Genomic DNA, 15890 nt, shown 5'->3' on the forward strand with positions numbered 1-15890 from the left:
CCCTCAAGATTCAAAATTATCAAGAAGGCATTTAAAATATGAATGTATATCCAACAGCACATGTACCATGACCCTCACACTAAATGTACACTGTGTCTCAAGACAGTAGCCATGTTTTTCAACTATGTTCACAGTCATGCCATACACAATTCCAATCCTTTACAAAATTTCAGTAAACTTGATAATAAAATTAGAAGATCCTTTTAAGATTTCTACCTAATAGCAAAAGAAATGAATGTATTCTATAGCAAATGCAGTGCTAAGAAAAAAGACTGAAATCCACAAAATAAACAAAAAAAAGAAAATGCTTTCCTTTATGAGCAAAACTTTCAAAACTTAGTATTTTAGGAAGCATATTAGGACATATTAAGCTGTGTGGGAGGCTTGCCATACACTTAGAAGAAAGTACAGATGGTATTAGATTTTTGTCTGATAAAATACACTAAAAAAAAACCCCACTTTTAGTGAGAATATGAAGACATGTTAAAGAGTGAATTACTTCTTTAATAAGTAATGATCTACAGGAAAACTGTTCGAGTACAACCACTGATAGGGTAGCTTCTCAGATAAGAAGTTTAAAAAGCACATACGCAAAATTCATTCACTGTGTCATTCATGGGTGAGATACTGCAAAGAAGACCTTGAAGCCAAAAGCACACAGTTCCACAGGATGCCAGTGTGATTAACTTTATAGAAATAAGACCTTCAAACATGGTCAAATCTTTACAATTGCTGTAACAAGACGGGAAATGACCATAAAAATCTTTACCACATTAAGGTGTGTTGGTTATTTCGCAGCAGAGTACTTTAAAAAGTTGCCAAACATGTACTACCTAATTTTCTAACAAAAATAGAAGTGTTCCATATTTGCTGGGTTTTCTGAGATGAAAACTGGCTGTTTATAGCAGATCTTTTAAAAATAGTTTTCAAATAAATATCCTATCCCTTCAAGAAAGGGGTGATATTTTAATAAGTGAAAAAGAAAATGCACCTCAAAAGAAACTCAGGTTATAGACAGTATATACCACCGTAAAAACATTTTGAAAAAGTATTTACACCTTTCCATTTTGTGATTTTGTTGCAAAAATTATTTAAAGTTTGCCACCTACAAAAGCCCTCATACAGGCATGCTTTAAATTTTTGGAAAAAGCTTTCTAATCTATTTTTTTTTAAACTTTCCAAATGTTTCATGGGTTTTATATTCTTTAAATGCAACAGCTTCTGATTAATTTACAGGAGGAATGATTGACATCATGGAAGATGGGAATTTATTAGCCACATTTAAACTCTTGTACAATTGTTGGATGGAGTTAAAGTATAAATCCCCTTATGTACAAGTACAGCCAGCACTCACTTTTTCAATTAGAATCTATTTATCATAATATAGTATCTTTTTCAGCTATGACACTTCAAAATCAATTTCAAAGTAAACAGTACTTGGAACCAGACATTCAAGCTGAACTGAACACAGCATTAAAATTATTAAGCAAAGGTTTTCAAAAGAACGATACATTTCCATCATATTACTCTCACTGGCATGTATTACATGTCAATGTTTTTAGTGAGTGCAAAAAGGGCTATTAATAAAAAAAAATCTTACTATAATGTTTAATCCTTATAGCTTTGCAGATTTCAGATATGTTTTAGAATATACACTGTTACAGTAGTATGTTTTATTAATAAATACATTAAGGGATACATGTTAACATATTATATTTAAGGGTATATACACGTCAACATTTTGATGCTCTGCTCTATAAAGTAAGCCTTTTCCCCTACTTGTTAGGCTACTTTTCCCAATAGTTTTCCTCCAGGCTCAGCAGACAAACGCACGACCAGTGGAGTGTAGGGTGCTCACCAGCGCCTCTGGAGTTCTGTATTTATACAGTGAAAAGGCCCACATGAGCTGAACTGGAGTGCAGAATCCAACCTCACACAGCTTTGTGAAGGATCCAGGTTCTCCACCAACGCCATCAAATGCCTGCCTCAAATTTGAATCATAATCATCTCAGGCAAAAGGCAAAACATCAAGGGCTAAACAACATGTTGTTTATATTTCACCTGATATTTATAACAACTCATATTTTATTATTCCTGCCTGCTCTACCTTTTACCACTTTTCAGTAAAGAAACTTAGGAGCCATTCTGAGCAGCAGTTATTTTGTTTTTCAGAGAAACTACTTTTCACTCCTTGAAAAAATGAACTAAAAACTAAAGTCCCCACAGTTCTCAACCTCTGTTCCAACACTTCTAAAACCCCTATCAGGATTTCCTACTTAAGTTGTAGAGAACATAGTTTGCTGCCAATATATTATATCTTCAAATAAAACTTCAAACCAAAATAGATATTAAAAACTATATTCTCACTTTTCTGTAATTAATTCCTCTATTATAGCAAAGAGCAGTAAGTTCTGTGCTCACTTGCTGAGCTGCATGGCTAAATATGGCCATGCCTCCTTTTACATCAAGTTTAATGATAAAAAATTTGTGTTTGCTAAGCAAGTCACAATTGCTTAAGTTCTTCACATGCTGCAGCTTTTCACTATATAAGTGAAGTATCATGCGCTACACTCCACTTCCTAAAGCTTGAGTTCTCCACCTGCAATTTCAAAAATTGAGACTCAAGTACTTTTTTATTGTACTGTATTTTTGAAAATGTTTATTGGGAAAGTAAAGAGCCAATACATTTCTAGTCTTGCTGGCAGACACCATGGAATAATTCGGGGTCTTAGTACAAAGTTTTTAAGTTTGCTCCCGAAAGGGGAAAAAAATCTTATGAAAAGATCATCAAGACATAAAAGATTCAATAGTTTAGATATTTTATGAAGAATACATAATATTGCAATATCTCTGGTTGCTAGTTAACACTAAAGAAAAATATTAGACTATTTTCAACAGGTGAAAAGGGTATTTTAAATTTAAAACATAACATTTAACTAATACAGAAAAAAATCAGTTCTTTGAAGTTCTGGGTTTCTCATGTTTTTGCATCTAAATGAAATATTCTAAGACTGATTCGATATAAAACCCATGACTAATTTTGTCTTTCAACATGCTAAAAGTCATTGGTGCGTATGCCTCTCATACAACTTATTAACAGATAATGCTCAAATATTTGTCTGTATTATAAATAACTACATTTTGAAGGCTAATGGTGTGTCAGGCACTGCGTTAAGTATTTCACAAACATCATCTCAGAGAATCCTCATGGTAGCGTTGAGAAAAGTGTGGAAGTCCTAGTTATCTAAATCTTCATTTACAAGTCCCTCCAGTTACAAGGTCAACTGAGGAGCAAGCTACCTAAACAAAAATACTTAAATGAACTGACCACTTATAGAATGACAAGCAAAAACCTCCCTTGTTCATTCTTCACCCCACCCAATGCTAGCATCTACTCTCTAGCCATTTTATCTTGAACATCAAAAAAAATTTTTTTGTAGTTGTTTGTTCAGGGCTTGGTATGGTTACCAGATAGTATAGCTAAATACAAATCAACTCAAAATACAACTGGAAATCTTTTTTAAGCATGAAATAAGGTTAAATAAAATTGAGAAAAGAACTTGAGTACTGGAGAACTTCAAGTCATATACAAAACTATCAATGAGAATGTGACAGAGATCCATTAACAAGTAAGAAGAAATAATCACAATGAGATAAAGGCTTAAAGATAGTAACTTCAACATTAAAAAAATAACAGCACCTTCTCCCCACCCTAGGAGAAAATGGGAGACGTTCTTGGGTATTTCTAATAAAAATGAACCCCATAATAATGCTCTGAAAATCAAACGTGATGACATGGATGCTCTACTGTGCTATCAGTCATGTCAGAAAAAAAGTCACAACCTCCTCTAGTTAATCTCTCACACATACATGATTCACCTTATGTTCATTCTAAGAGTTGGCAGAGTTAAAAACTCAGTATGCATTAGGTCACACTGAACAAGGCTAGGCTGGTATTCGAGCAGCCGCTCCAGAGCCTGTAATTCTAGCCGTGATGCTCTGCTGCCTTTCAGCCAAAGGAATAAACTTTAAATTTTAAAAATATTTTCATAATTTTAATTTCATTTTCAAAAACTAGAACCCCAGGCATATTTTTTCTCCACCCCTGTTACCTCTGAATTGTGGTCCCCATTCCAAGAAGCTTCACTTCAAAGGGCTTTCCTGATACTTACTCTCTTCAGATAGGAGGACCTCCAGCACCCCCGTCTCCACTTCACAAGAGCGAAGAAAAGCTCAGCAGAGTTGTGCCACTTGGTTGAGGATGAGGCCAAGAGGCTAGACATGGCCGAGGCATGTGGATCCAACCTGTCTGAGCCCGGAGCCCAGGCTCTCCTTGGCCTCAGCACAGTGCTTCTGTAACATTACTATGGTCTGAAAGACAGCAATTTGCTTGGCTAAAAGGCTGCAAAAGCCTCACAGCTAGGAGTACAGACTCAAGAACAGGCTGCCTTTGAACACCAGTTATACCCTGTTCTAACTGTGTGACTTTGGGTCTGTTATTTACCTCCCTGGGCCAGTTTCTAACGTATCAAGTAGAACAAGTAACAGTACCTACCCCCTAAGATTGTTGGGAAGATTAAGAGATTTGATAGAGAAAAAAGAGAAAACACTTAACGGCCTATCATAAGCACCCAATAAATGCTAGCTGTAACTATTTTTATTATCATTGTACACTAAGCATACGCAAAGGATTTTCTAAAACATTTGAATCTTTATTTATCATTCAGAACCTCTATATATTAGACTGATCAAAATGATTCAGGAGTAATTGGGGTGAAGATGGTCTAAAAGAGGCCTACCCCGCTCAGCCTCATCCTGGCAGCCCCAAGGAATCCCCAGGCATCAGGAATTCTGAAGAGCACTGTACCACATCAATATAATACTGTCAAGCTCCAAAGAATTTTATTTGACTTTATAGAACCAAATATTCCCCCTACAGTTTGCAACTTCAAAGGGCAGAGAGCAATTACTATTGGGGTAATTCAATTGCTACCTCAGTTTGAAACCTTCTGCACTTAGAGGGAAATGTTGATTCACAGCTCCTTTGTGAACCTAGGAGTGTAGAATTTTAATTGTATTTCACAACTGTTATTCTAACAGGAGGAAGAAAGAACAGTTAAATGGGGGGTAAGGCCACGTCTAAGTAAAAACCTTCAATGGCAGCACAATGGATGGGCAAGAAGAAAGCATTTTAGAAATAAACCTACTGTTTAATACACAACGGTGTCTACAGACCTGCTTCAGACTTCAGTTATCTACCTGAGTTATGCAGGTCTAAGCAGCTTTAAGTGAAAGAGTAGAATTATGTGGTGAACTCAGTGTGGGGAGATGTCTGAAGATTAGCAAGCAAGCAACACAATAACCATTCAATGGGATCTCATTAATTCAAACTACTGGGGGTGGGGAGGAAGAAGGGGAGCCAGTCAGTCTGAAATAGTACAGCCTAAATTAGAGGACATTTGCAAAGTACAAAGAGGAGCGGGAGCTCGCTGCTAACAAAATGTTCCGCCCAACCAGTCACACTTGCTGGTATGTCACAGGATGTATTTGCACACAAAGTGATTAAGCCCTTAAAAGCTTTTTATAAGTCAGTTGAACATACCCGTACCATCTCACTTATGCTGTTAATCCGTTCAGTGTATCCTTCATAGTCAATGCAAAGCTCAATCACTCAAGTATCTTGGGCAAGTTACATCCTATCAGGGCATCAATGTCCTCATCAGCAACAGATCTCGAAAGTTCCTCCATCAGGTCAACGTCAACTCACTGTCTCTGTGTGCACAACACCATGCAGGTTGTCATGGGAGGGATATTAAAATATATAAAATATAAAATATATAAAATAGTGCCCCTATCACTGATGATAAAAATAGTGGCATCACCAAATCTTGGAAAGGATGTGGAAAAACTGAATCACTTATACACTGCTGGTGAAAATGCAAAATAATATAGTCACTCTGGAAAACAGTTGGGCAGTCTCTTAAAAACTAAACACACACTGCCACCAGCAATTCCACTAATGGGTATTTCCCCCCCGCCGAGAAATAAAGGTTTATGTTCACACAAAAACCTGGACACGATTGTTCATAGCCTTACTTATAACAGCCAAAAACTAGAATCAGCCCAGATGTCTTCAATAGGTGAATGGTTAAACTCTGTTGTCTTTGTGCACACTTACATATGTACATACATAACTCAGCAAGATATACTACTCGGCAATTAAAAGGAGCAAACTATTTATTCAACATGGATCAATCTTCAGGAAATTATGCTGAGTGATGACAGCCAGTCCCAAAAGGTTACAGACTATAATCCCACTTATATAATAATATTTTTTAAATGAGAAAAATTAATGGACAACAGATTAGTGGTTGTCAGGGGTGAGAAACAGTATTGGGAGAGGTGAGGAGGGAAGGCAGTCGTGACTATAAAAGGGCGACATGAGGGATCCTAGTGGTTTCAGAACTGTTCAGTATCTTGACTGTAGTGGTGAACGCATGAACCTACACACGTGACAAAAATGGTACAGAAATTTAAGATTACTCGTACTAGTGAATATAAGTAAAACTGGAAAACCTGAATAAGATGGGTACATTGTATCACTGTCGATATTCATTGAGCTGATTATAACAGTTTTACAAAATGTTACCACTGGGTAGAGAATATAAAGTTTCTCTATACTGTTTCTTATAACTGAATGTGACTGTACAATTATCTCAATAAAATTGTCAATTTGAAAAGTCATGGAAAAAAGTCATGCTAAAATTTATGTATGCTAATCAATCTTCTCTCTGATGGTAGCCATCCCCCCACCCCCAGCCCACATTTTCCAATAATATTGCCATTGCTTAAAATATTTTTAGAATTTCTTTCTCAGCTTATGACATGTTTTGATTATTTTGTGTGGCAGCAAGGCTTTATCCTTAGGAATAAATTTGATAATTTAAAATGTCAAAAGAAATTCAGAACTATGTTAGAGAAGAAACATGAGTGAACAAAGTAGGAAATACTATTTATGGGCAAAAACAAGGTAACTGCTAAGTCAAGAAACTGGTTCTCTTTTGTGGATGGAGTCATGGGCTGAATTTAAGGTTGTGAGATCCAAGATTAAAAAATCACACACTTCTGGTTGAAAATCCCTTCTAGAGGCAATGCGAGGCCAAAGAAGTGTTTGAAGTGAGGCAATAACCTACCTAAGGTTGCCTTGTCATGAGGCTGACCCAAAGACTGCTGAATAGACTGGAGAGAGAAGAAAGTAGAGGCAGAGAGAGTAGCTGGGGGAATAGGTACATGGAAAATTCTCCTGATACTAAGAATCATTTCTACAGAGAAGTTAACAAATCTAACCAGAGGTGGCAGCCACCACCTCCCTCATGGCTTTCATCTGTATTTCAGGCAGCAAACTGTGGCTATGAGCCACCCTCCTCTACCTCCCCATTCCCAACTAGGCTTTATACAGTCTTTGTAGGAACAAAAAGGTACTCTCTGCCCACCACCCATAAAAATTAAGACATTCTTAAACCAGAAGAGCTAGACTAGTGCATCCAATTCTAGACTATAAAACTAGTGGACAAATGTGTAAAACCTGGAGAAATTCTAGAATGATGCTTTAATGTTTAGAAATATGACCTTAACAATTAAAAGAAATGAGGTTTAAGCTTAGAAATATAGCTAGTCTCTAAATGTTTCATTTAGTTTAGCACATTTACTCAGAACTTCCTATATGCTTAGTACTCAGTTAAAAAAAAAAGTATAAATGTCTCCCTTCAAGTGTCTATCAATCTATCTGAAAAGGGCATACCGATATGAAATAGGCAAATAAGCTAGAGGACAGACAACTAAATACCAAGGATAACATAAACATTCACTTACTCTACAAATATTTATTGAGTATCTATTATATCCTAGGATGAGGATGCAAGGATGAATTCTGTCCTAGAGGAAATGCCAGCCCAGTGAGAAAAAGGAAAACAATGGTAATATAAAATACGTGTGGGATTCTGTGAACACAGGGAAGCAGAAATACTTAAATCAGTCAGCAGGTGAGGTATCGGGCATGGTTCCCCAAGGAAATGAGGCTTAAGCTAAGTCTTAAAGAATACATACTACTGCTTTTAACTAGGGGCATTCCTACCCAGAAAGGCATTTGGAAATGAGGGCAGAGCATGTCTGGTTTCTTACCTGACCGGGTTGGTGGGGTAGGAGAAGAGCAGAAGAGGGAAGGGAGCTGCTACTGGCATTCAGCAACAGGGGCCATGGATACTGAGTGTCCTATAATACTGGATCAGTCCTTCACAAAGAACTGTCCCACCCCAAATGCCAATAGTATGCCTTGTTGAAAATCACTGAGACAGACAATAGATGTTCACCAGGTAGACCATGAAATGGGAGGACATTTCAAGCAGAAGAAATAGGTACAACTACATGGAAGCATAAAAGGAGAGGTTGTTCAGTAGCACCTCCAGGGCTACTGAAAGTGTGCGTAGGGTAGTGGTGGGAGAGAAGAATGAAAACTTTTTCTGAGCCCCAATGTTATGTCATCCTAAGTAACATGAACTTCACACCAGTGAGTGGCTCTAAGCAAGAGAGGGGTGTGATCCAAACTGTGTTTTGTTTTTGTGGTACGCGGGCCTCTCACTGTTGTGGCCTCTCCCATTGCAGAGCACAGGCTCCGGACGCACAGGATCAACGGCCATGGCTCACAGGCCCAACCGCTCCACAGCATGTGGGATCTTCCCGGACCAGGGCACGAACCCGTGTCCCCTGCATCGGCAGACGGACTCTCGACCACTGCGCCACCAGGGAAGCCCCCAAATTGTGTTTTAAAGAGATCATTGTGACACAGGTGGTAGATGGATTGGAAAGAGAGAGAGAGATCAAAGTCAGGGAAACCAGGTAAGAGACCATTGCTATTGTTCAGGTGAAAGACATTGAGAGCCTGATTCAAAGCAATGTTGTAGGGTAGGCAAATTTAACAGATTAAAGAACAAAATGGAAAGGCCTTGATGCTTAATTAGATGCAGGGCATAAGGATCAGGAGGAATCTAGGGTGATTCCTTGGTTCCTGGTTTGGGAAATGAGATAGACAATGACATTGACCAAGATGGGGAAAGTGAAAGGAAAAGCAGATGAATGACTCAGGAAAAAAATGAGTACTGGCCATAATGAGTTTGAGATGTGAGGACTGGTGTCCAAGACAGGTCAAAAGCAGGGATCTGGAGTTCAAGAAAGAGGTCTGGGCTGGAGAGAAAGAGTTTGATAATACAGAACAGTAGTTAAAGTCATTGGGAGTAAATGGGATGGATCAAGGAAGTGGATACACACAAATTCAAAAAGGGCTTAGAACAGAACCTTGGAGAACTCCAAGAGAAAGGTAGAGGAAGAGGAGCTCATAGAAGGCATTGAGAAATAGAGAAATAATCAGGGCTGACATTTACTGAGCACTATTTATTGTGCTAGACAATGTTCATCTAATCCTCACAACCCTACAGAGTACCTCCTGCTACTGTCCCCATTTTACAGATGGGAAAAGTGAGGCATAGAGAGGTTAAGCAGGTTGGCCAAAGGCACACAACTGCTAAGTGGTAGAACCAGGATTCAAACCCAAGCAGTTTGGTTCCAGATCCCACACTCCCAACTATCTAACTATTGCTATGTTAGAAATTTAGAATGTGACAAAAATCCAAGAGAAATGAACAAGGCAGCAAACCCTGTGGGTAAATGACGCAAAGCAAGGTAAGAACTGAGAAGGACCCACTGAAGCCATGATTTGAGAGGTTGCTGGCCTGCTTGGCCACAGCCATGTTGGAAGGAGCAGCCTAATGAGGGCAGTGGAGCAGTAACCAGGAGGTAAGGAGTGGAGAAAATCATGTTAAATAGTAAATGCTTTAAGAGTTTAGGAAAATGAGAGAACTTTGTGGCTGAAGTCGTCAGAAAGGACTCTTCTGGGAAGAGGGATCTTGACCTGTGCCTCGGAAAGGAGGAACAGAGTGAGAACTGGTATTCAAAATCACTGGTGAAAGCCAAGTCAAAAACTATATCGTTACTGTGACTGAGATCCAGATATATCCCTGGGCTCCAGTGATCTGAACAAACGTGACCTACATATGCTAAGAATAATAACTACAAATTTCCATCGCATATACAGTAAAGATGTGAAATTCAGAATTTGGGATTCAAGATTAAAACAGAAAAGAACTTTCCTACAGGATAAATATTAAAACAGTGCAATGAGTTAGAAATAAATATTCAGCTAACAAACACCAAATACATTGTCCTGAATATTACTAAGGGCACAGAGAAGTATAAGATCCTGCCCTCAAGACATTTATAACAAGTCCAACCACATGAACAGTTCAGCAACAATTCAAGAGCTTAAATAATAATTTGATAATAATACATAATTGCTTAGAGCTCACGAGGGACTGCAGTGAGGTCAAGGAGAATGAGGACTCAGAAGGGGCCATGGTCTTTGGAAATTAGAAAGTTACTGGGTATCATTTCCAGTGCAAGGAAGAGGAAAATGAAGGGAACTTTTGTTTTATTTTGGTCTTTTTGTTAGTGGGGACCTGTGCATGCTTACCAGGACAAGGGAAAGAAATGAGAATGTCGAAAGTGCTGGGGAGAACAGATCTTGGCACTTGGTACCTAGTGGCCAAGGATGTTAAATGTCACATAACGGGGACAGTCCTGCATCCTGAAGAACTGTGCCATGCTCTTCTTTGAAATCTGAACAGATTTTAATTTTGCTTCTGATGGCTTAGGTGTGCCTTCTCCTCAAAAGAGAGGTTAGCCAACCTCAAGTCTCCTCCAGAAAGGGGATCCCTCATGGGAGAGTTCCTATATTCGAGAAAGTCATACCAGTTCACTACATAATACTATCCTTGATGTAATCCCCCAGGAAATTAGCATATAATTTCTTTTCAGATCTACCATGAAAATTTCTAAATATTTTCATTTAAATTATAATTTAACTACCCAACTCATAAACTGTATATTAATATTGATTTTCAGTTAAAAATGAAAACAGAATACTAATCTTACTTCCATTTTTCAAAAAGATAGTAAAAAGAATTTAGTTTCTAAATCTGCATATTTTCCATTGGAGTGAATGGTTCTATTTCACGGCATATAAGTTCCTTGTTGACAGTCCTCACCAAGAGAGACCAAAGAATAAGGCTCTGTCTTTCTATCAATCTGATCTTGGACAAGTGGGTGGCTCTTAAGATTGGAGGTGCTCCAAAAACTGCAATGCCTGCTGTGAGGCAGGTAGAACTTGGGCCCTTTCCCTCTTACTATTTACTCAAGTCCCTTTTCAGATCATGTTTTCCATGGCTCTCGCATAACAGTGTTTCCTAAAGCAACACTGAGCTCATTATTCTGAAAAACTGCACTATTACGAAGGAACTAGGAACTAAATGCTACACTTTGCAGAACCTGAAGCAGTAAATGCCACATCAAGGCAGATCTTCACATGCCATGAGCTGAACTACTCTCTACCTGTTCTAGGAAAAAAAACGCAATCTGAAAAAACTAACATTTGCACCAACAGAATACACAGGTGTGGTATGTGCATGCCTGAGTGTTTGTGTCTCCCCCCACAAATTCAAATGTTGAAAACCTCACCCCCAGGATAATGGTATTAGGAGACAGGGCCTTTGGGAGGTTCTTAGCTCATCAGGGTGGGGTCCCCATGAATGGAATTAGTACCCTTATAAAGATGACTCCACAGAGCTCCCCAGCCCCTCCTGCCATGTGAGGACACAACAAGAAGTCTATGACCCAGAAGAGGGGCCTCATGCAACCAGGCTGGCACCTGATCTTGGACTTCTAGCCTCCAGAACTGCGAGAAATAAAGGTATTTCATAATAGCAATGCCAAATACATGGTCACACTTAACAGATACCTCTCATCACCTTAGGTCTTCTCATCAGCGTGACTAAATTTAGTTCATCTTAACCCCACTCGCAACATACACACATACAGGTACACACAAAAGTTTACCTTTCATCTCCTAGTTCTTTACATTCCTATCTTCTAGTAGGTGATAGCTAACTAATCGAGTGATATAATCCAGGTTAATAGGGTAATGGATAGTCATGGATATAAAGTCTTGATCTTCCTACCAACAAATCATGTCTTCATTCAAAAACACTGACTCAAAGACAGGAACACAGAAGGAAAGCAGGGCACACAGTTTGGAGCAAGCAGGTCTATGAGCCAAATTACAGAAAATATGCCATTCCCTGACTCAGTGCATGTGTATGCGCCCATACGCAACACAGATCTGTCTAGGTGTGTGGCCTATAAATTTAGATTACATATTTGTGGGGAAACCTCATTTTAGATGAGCGTTCACAGAGCACTCAGTAAAATACCGATACCATACAAAACGTCCCAGCTGTGGAATGTACCTAGTAAACTTAATTACAGTGAGTGATTTATTGATAGACAGTCTATAACATCAATTCCAGACCACATCCATCACCCACCTCTGAAATGAGCTCATGCCAAGTTATGCTCTACCAATTCTTTTCCCCTTTCTAACTACATTACATTTTTAGAAAGAACGACTATGGTTCTTTCCTTTTTTCCTCCATCCTTAAGATGCCACCTCACTCTGAACAAAGACTTCATTCCCTATTTTGAAACCAAACTTTTCATCAATTGGTCACATATTAGGCCATTAGAGCTCTTTCTTTCTGGCTCTGCCTCCAATTCCCTCATCCATCTCCCCTCATGTGTGCTGGGTCCCATTTGTTCCCATTAGCTGAGGGACTTTGCACCCACAGAAGTCCAGGGTCTGCCCTCAGGAACTCCTGGCCTATTGGAGGAAGCATACAATAAAACAGCCAATGCCATGTAATTAACATTAGAATAAAGAAAAGCACTGGTTGCTACCAGAGAACAGAGAAAAGGCACCAATCCTACAAGGAATGGGCTGCGTAAATTTGTAAGATGAGTTGACAAGGACTTGTTCCTTTAAGTGTTTAAGAAAACAGACTTTCTTTCTGCCAATATGATGGGTTAAGTAACCTGAGACCCCTACTGCTCAAAGCATTAGTTAGACTATTTAAGAACTACTTCAAATGCATAGTTTGAACTCTCCCAAGAAAACAAGGGAGCTCTCCAAAAGTCACAAAATTAAGACTCACTGAGAAATACAGTGATGACCTACTGAGAATCTTTGCCCTGAAGAGTTTGGCTGGTCTCAGCCCAGAAGATAGAGTTTAAACGGCCTTTGAGGGCAAGAGACAAAGTCATGGATCCATCTCCTGAATAAGGCAGTACCCAGAGGGCTCTACCTTTAGTCAAATAGAAAAGTATGACCACTAGTAAAAGGAAAAGGCAAGGAACTTTGTCTCAGCCTAAGCTTTTGAAGAGGCGGGGGAAAAGCGTTCCCTGGAAATCTTCAACTGAGAGATTAACATACAAAAAATAATCCCAGGCTGGTAATGCTGCATTTGGAGTTAACTCAGATTTATGAAACTCCCACCGTTAGAGTCTCATTTGTCATAGGCTCACAATTCCAAATCATTAAACACTCTATGCAGCTATGAATCACAAGAAAGACAGTACAAACAGCAAGATCAGACCCTCAGAACTTCAAACAGACTAACCAAATACTCTAAAATATAAGCATATTTAAATAAGATGTTGAAAAAAATAACTGAAAGCATGAGAAAGGCACAGGACACTATCCTAAAACACCAGGCTGACTTGACAAAGAACCAAATAAAACTTCTGAAAATAAAAATGTATAATGTCTGAAACTTCACTGGACAGGTTAAATAACAAAGAAAGAAAAATGAAAAGGTAATCAGTAAACTAGAATTTCAAATTTAAGAGATTACCCAGAATATAGTAAAAAGCTAGAGAAGGGGAAGGATATGAAAGATGTTAAGGAACATGAAATATAGTATGAAAAGGTCCACATACTTTTTATAGGAGTTCCAGACTGAGATTAAAGGGACAAAAGAATATGTGAAGAGATAATTTTGGAGAATTCTTATTAATTGATACAATTCTCAGATGCTGAAAATATATTGAGCTCCAACAAATCTCTATCTAGATACATCATAGTGAAAGCACAGAACACAGAGAGATCTTTAAAAAGAACTTTGCAGAATCATGTCTAGATGTGATATTAAAATGATTTATAATGGAGAATAATATATACTGCATTTTGTATGATCAGAGAAAAGTGAAGAAAAATATGTAAACTGTACATATTGGTTCTCTTACAATGAGAAATTGCTGGGAGTGATGGAAAGGTCTTTTAAAAATCTCTATTATTGGGCTTCCCTGGTGGCACAGTGGTTGAGAGTCCGCCTGCCGATGCAGGGGACACGGGCTCCTGACCCGGTCTGGGAAGATCCCACATACCGCAGAGCGGCTGGGCCCGTGAGCCATGGCCGCTGAGCCTGCGTGTCTGGAGCCTGTGCTCCACAACGGGAGAGGCCACAACAGTGAGAGGCCCACGTACAGCAAAAAAAAAAAAAAAAAAAAAAAATCTCTATTATTTTGCTGGTGATACCATGTCTTTTTTAAATAAAAATATTTAAATTTACAATGTAATTTTTTTATATTTAAAATAATTTATTTACATTTAACAACTTGTTTTACATTTTAAATATTTAATTTTAATCTTTTAAATTAAAAAAAAAATTCAGCCACAAAAGGAAAATAAATAAAACACCAAAACACCTTGGCTCTGCACTTTTTAAGCAGTGTGCTCCAAGGCCTCAGTTTCCTTACCTGTAAGGATGGGGTGATAGTGTCTACTTTGCAGACCTGTGAAGATGTGTAACTTTCCCAGTGTTGGTACTACAGTTCCTTATTTTAAGGCAAAATCTGCCTCCTCCTAATTTTCACCCATTAGTTCTAAACTGACCTCTGAAACTGCACAGAACTAGGCTAATGCCTTTTCCCACAATATTTGATGACTACTTATCTCATCATTCCTTCTCCATCCCCTATGTTTTCTCTTCTCTAGGAGGAGAACTGTTTCTTTGATTATTTCCCTAATATCACTGCTTCAAGAACTATTCAGTATTATCAGGCCCAAACTGGTCCACATTAACTACACTGCCCATTTGCTAAAGGTAATAAAAGCCACTCAGGTTTATAACCCTAGAACGTTTATTTCTCCTCCTCCTTCACTTCCACACTCACTCATGTACCATGTAGTAATTACTTGGAGTCTCCCCCCCATCTTCCCCTCTTCATTCTCTTTACTAAACTGGCGCCCCATTCCCATCACCTTCCCCAACCTCCCAGCAATATTCCAAGAGTCTGTTAAGTGATCACCAGAAGCATGTTCCCCCCTCCCCACTTCTAATCCATCTTGGATATTAACACCAGGTTAAATACTCAATTTAATACTCAAAGTCATTGTTTCCCTTATTTTACTCCTCTGGTCAAGAACAAATCTTAGCCTCTAGTACCTATCAAATCAAATACAAACTCCCACACTGGGCTTCCAGAGCATCCTGCAATGTTGTTCATCCCACACATAACCTATCGTTCACCACTTCTCCACATAAATCTCACTTGACCCAGATTTGCTCCCCATGGGTCCCATGCCCAGACTCTACCACCTTACACTTCCATGAATCCCTTTCTGAATATTCTAACTCTGTAGCATGGGACACTAGGGTTTGAATCTTGGATCGAACACCTACTAACTCTGTGACCTTGGACTGCCTCACTGGTCTCACAATATCTGTTGTAAGGATCAAATGGAATCCAGTACACAAAACCCCTAGAGTAGAACTGACACTCAGTAGGTACTCAGTAAACTCCAGGGTCCTCCCTCCCCTCATGTTCCCAATGACTGCCCCTGTATCTTTTATTTATTCTACAATCTAACAGTTATATCCCAGCACTTG

General features: G+C 38.7%; 1 protein-coding gene across 8 annotated transcripts in view; it reads right to left on the bottom strand.

The window, feature by feature from the left end:
- The window catches only part of ARHGEF28 (Rho guanine nucleotide exchange factor 28), a 330930-nt gene that overhangs the window by 272804 nt on the left and 42236 nt on the right, over positions 1 to 15890 (bottom strand). The window contains exon 1 of one of the 8 annotated variants that reach the window (XM_082624112.1): positions 5609 to 5627. The exons of the other annotated variants lie outside the window; for them this stretch is intronic. The gene's annotated coding sequence lies outside the window, so the exon portion shown is untranslated. Of the gene's footprint in view, positions 1 to 5608; positions 5628 to 15890 lie in introns of those variants that run through there. 8 annotated transcript variants of the gene reach the window in all.

The sequence above is a fragment of the Mesoplodon mirus genome (assembly GCF_964341445.2).
Source record: "Mesoplodon mirus genome assembly, chromosome: 5".
Lineage (NCBI taxonomy): Eukaryota > Metazoa > Chordata > Mammalia > Artiodactyla > Ziphiidae > Mesoplodon > Mesoplodon mirus.